Source organism: Triticum dicoccoides, chromosome 1A (assembly GCF_002162155.2).
Source record: "Triticum dicoccoides isolate Atlit2015 ecotype Zavitan chromosome 1A, WEW_v2.0, whole genome shotgun sequence".
Classification (NCBI taxonomy): Eukaryota; Viridiplantae; Streptophyta; class Magnoliopsida; order Poales; family Poaceae; genus Triticum; species Triticum dicoccoides.
Genome location: NC_041380.1, coordinates 469,341,224 through 469,346,038, shown reverse-complemented (window position 1 = coordinate 469,346,038; position 4,815 = coordinate 469,341,224).

Sequence of the window (4,815 nt, the reverse complement as noted above, 5' to 3'; positions counted from 1 at the left end):
TAGGGGCGAGCCGCGCCGCGGGAGACACCAAGGAGGATGGTACCTGCTAAAACGGGAATACCAACTCATCAAAGTACACGTGCCGCGAAGTGAAGATGCAGTGGGACACTGGATCATAGCACCGGTAACCTTTGATGTTGGGAGGATAACCGAGGAAGATGCAAGGAACCGGCCGGGGAGCGATTTTGTGAGGTATGATGGACGCGGTGCTAGGATAACAGAGACACCCAGCCCCCTATAGCAATGCACGTGGCAATTAACTAGTCCCAATAATAGGAGCAGGGTGTTACCTAAAGTTATTAACCATTTCTAAGTTTATGATTAATGTTTATATTCTATGCTATAACTGATATTATTCTCGAGTCCACAAGGCTCATAGCAAACTCATGTGCACGTGTAGAATAATAAATGGTAAAATATATTTCCCGTCTTGCCTCTAGGACTAGCTCAAGTGTTGCATGATGGTTCTGTTTTCTGATCATGCGCATAGTTAAGTGTAACGATGATGCCGACAACATTGAGGGCACAATGTTTGAAGACCACTTGTGTTGAACGCAAGTTGTATGTTATTGTTGGGAAACGTAGTAGAAAACAAAAAATTCCGCGCCTACGCACACCCAAGATCAATATGAAGATGCTTAATAGGTTGGGATCACGATCATTACCATCACCGAGTTGCAGCGGAAGAATAACGTGTCAGTGTAGATCATACTTGGAGTCCCTCGAACCGTCGATGAACGATCCCGCGAACCGCCCATGAACAGTCCCTCGAACCGAAGACCGAAAGCATAATCTCTCTACTTGGTTGCAAGCATTCAACCTTCACGATCCGACAACGCTTCGTCGTATGATACGTCTCCAACGTATCTATAATTTTTGATTGTTCCATGCTATTATATTATTTGTTTTGGTTATTAATGGGATTTATTTTACACTTTTATATTATTTTTGTGACTAACCTATTAACCGGAGGCCCAACCCAAATTGCTGTTTTTTTGCCTATTTCAGTGTTTCATAGAAAAGGAATATCAAACGGAGTCCAAACGGAATGAAACCTTCGGGAGTTGCCATCGAGGATAAAAAGATGGGGTTTATGTCATATTTCATGAGTTTATCCCTCTACATCATGTCATCTTGCTTAAGGCGTTACTCTGTTCTTATGACCTTAATACTCTAGATGCATGTTGGATAGCGGTCGATGTGTGGAGTAATAGTAGTAGATGCAGAATCGTTTCGGTCTACTTGTCACGGACGTGATGCCTATATACATGATCATACCTAGATATTCTCATAATTATTCGCTTTTCTATCAATTGCTCGACAGTAATTTGTTCACCCACCATAATACTTATGCTATCTTGAGAGAAGCCACTAGTGAAACCTATAGCCCGGGGGTCTATTCTCCATCATACAAATTTCCAATCTATTTTATTTTGCAATCTTTACTTTCAATCTATATCATAAAAATACCAAAAATATTTATCTTATTATTATTATTATCTCTATCAGATCTCACTCTTGCAAGTGGCCGTGAAGGGATTGACAACCCCTTTATCGCGTTGGTTGCGAGGTTCTTATTTGTTTGTGTAGGTTCGAGGTGACTCGCGCGTGATCTCCTACTGGATTGATACCTTGGTTCTCAAAAACTGAGGGAAATACTTACGCTGCTTTACTGCATCACCCTTTCCTCTTTAAGGGAAAACCAACGCAGTGCTCAAGAGGTAGCAAGAAGGATTTCTGGCGCCGTTGCCGGGGAGATCTACGCCAAGTCAAGACATAGCAAGTACCCATCACAACCCTTATCCTCTGCATTACATTATTTGCCATTTGCCTCTCGTTTTCCTCTCCCCCACTTCACCCTTGCCATTTTATTCGCCCTCTTTTCCTTTCGCCCTCTCTTCCCGTTCGCCTCTTTTTCCCTTCCTGCCTTCTGTGTGCTCAGTTTTTTTACAATTTGTTGCCCTCATGTCTGAAACTGGGGAGGTTATCGTTGATAAGGATGATAATATGGAAAACTTTGATGCTATTGATGATCCTCCTGAAAATCCTACTATTTTACACACTAAAAGATTTCAGATTGGTAGCGGTAATATTATTGGGAAGGGAGTTATTCGAGATTTCTTTACTTGTGCCGGTGCTTTGCCCACCATGAGCGGGTCTATTCTTCATAAAACTAGTAGTCTCGCGGATGCTATATCTTTGCTCATAGTTGAACTTGAAAGACAATTTTTGCATATGCATCCTTCCATGCAAAGGATTTTCCTAGAATTTTCTAATATTGAGCATTCTTTTGTTAAGAGAGCAGCGACCATCTTTTTAGCTCATGAGTTCTGATTTATAATAAAAGAGGCCAATGAAATTTTGGCGCATTATAGGGTGGATGCCGACCGTCCTCCCATAGAAGCAATACTTTTTTTTATCAAGAAGACATTATGCATTTATGATCCTTAGATCATGTTGCTTTTAATGAAAACCTTAGAAAAAAGGTTCCTACCGATGTTCTTGTTGATAGGATCTCTGAATTTAATGATAATTTTGCTATCCAGAATAATGGGTTGGGTTTTTCCCTTGAACAGACTCATGACTTTTTGCCAAAAGAATGCTTATAATGATGAATTGGTTGTACAATATGAGCGGCCAAAGGAGGAACCAATACCTCCCGAGCTTGATCTTGGGGACTTTTGTCCCATTAAATTTAGCCCTTTTGATTACTTTTGCTTGCCACAAAGAAAACTTGCTGCTGAACATAGGGAGTATGAGATGAGTTTTCGCGATTTACCTTATCATTATCATGGCAATACCTAGATCTATCTTCGCTTTTATGCCTAGCTAGGGGCATTAAATGATAGCGCTTGTTGGGAGGCAACCCAATTTTATTTTTATTCCTTACTTTTTGTTCCTGTTTAGTAATAAATAATTTTATCGCCTATGTTTTGGTTGTGTTTTTTGTGTTTAATTAGTGTTTGTGCCAAGTAGAACCGTTGGGAAGACTTGGGGAAAGTCTTTTTGATCTTGCTGTAAAAAATAGAAACTTTAGCGCTCACAAGAATTGCTGCCATTTTTTATTGGAGAGCGATATTTAGTTAATTCTTTTTGAAGATGATTAATAGATAAATTCCTCACGTCCAGTAATTTATTTTAGAATTTTTGGGGTTCCAAAAGTTTGCGTTAGTTACAGATTACTACAGACTGTTCTGTTTTTGACAGATTCTGTTTTTCGTGTGTTGTTTGCTTATTTTGATGAATCTATGGCTAGTAATGGAGTTTATAAACCATAGAGAAGTTGGAATACAGTAGGTTTAACACCAATATAAATAAATAATGGGTTCATTACAGTACCTTAAAGTGGTGTTTTGTTTTCTTTCGCTAATGCAGCTCACGAGATTTTCTGTTAAGTTTTGTGTTGTGAAGTTTTCAAGTTTTGGGTAAAGATTTGATGGATTATGGAACAAGGAGTGGCAAGATCCTAAGCTTGGGGATGCCCAAGGCACCCCAAGGTAAAATCCAAGGAAACCAAAAAGCCTAAGCTTGGGGATGCCCCGGAAGGCATCCCCTCTTTCGTCTTCGTTCATCGGTAACTTTACTTGGAGCTATATTTTTATTCGCCACATGATATGTGTTTTGCTTGGAGCGTCTTGTATGATTTGAGTCTTTGCTTTTTAGTTTACCAGAATCATCCTTTCTGTACACACCTTTTGAGAGACACACGCATGAATTGGAATTTATTAGAATACTCCATGTGCTTCACTTATATCTTTTGAGCTATATAGTTTTTGCTCTAGTGCTTCACTTATATATTTTCGAGCACGGTGGTGGTTTTATTTTATAGAAATAATTGATCTCTCATGCTTCACATATATTATTTTGAGAGTCATTTAGAACAACATGGCAATTTTTTTTAGGCATAACAAAAAGCTTTCATATAAGTGCATTGAATACTAAGAGAAGTTTGATACTTGATGATTGTTTTGGGATATGGAGATAGTGATATCAAAGTTGTGCTAGTTGAGTAATTGTGAATTTGAGAAATACTTGTGTTGAAGTTTGTAAGTCCTGTAGCATGCATGTAACACCCTGGATGTAATTTACCTTATCTGTATCTCCAACTCTTGCCGTTTCCGGCACTAAGTTATTTTATTTCCTCGTTGTCGGGTTTGTGTCTCCATGTGTTGTTGTCTTTGTCATGCATCTCATATCATGTCATCATGTGCATTGCATTTGCATACGTGTTCGTCCCATGCATCCGAGCATTTTCCCCGTTGTCCGTTTTGCATTCCGGCGCTCCTATGTCCCCCGGTGCCCCTTTCTACCTCTTTTTGTGTGTGGGTGTTAAACATTTTCGGATTGGACCGAGACTTGTCATGCGGCCTTGGTTTACTACAGGTAGACCGCCTGTCAAGTTTCGTACCATTTGGACTTCGTTTGGTACTCCAACGGTTAACCGAGGAACTGAAAAGGCCTCGTATGTGTTGCAGCCCAACACCCTTCCAAAGTGGCCCAAAACCCACCTAAACCTCTTCTATCGTCTAGAGCGTTTGATCACGATCGCGTGGCCGAAAACCGTGCTCCATTTGGAGGTTCCTAGCTCCCTCTACCCCTATATATAGATCCCTACATTCCAATTCCGGGCGAAACCCTAAAATTTCAGCTCCCCGCGCCGTCGGACACATCTCCGCCGACGGACATGTCCGGCTAGCCATCCGCCGCCACGTGGCTTCCTCTCATTGGCCGCCGCCCTCGCCCCACATCGCCTGTCCCGCCGCCGCCGCCCGCCTCAGGCGCGCGCCCGCCCGCCCTCCGCCCCGCTCCGCCTCA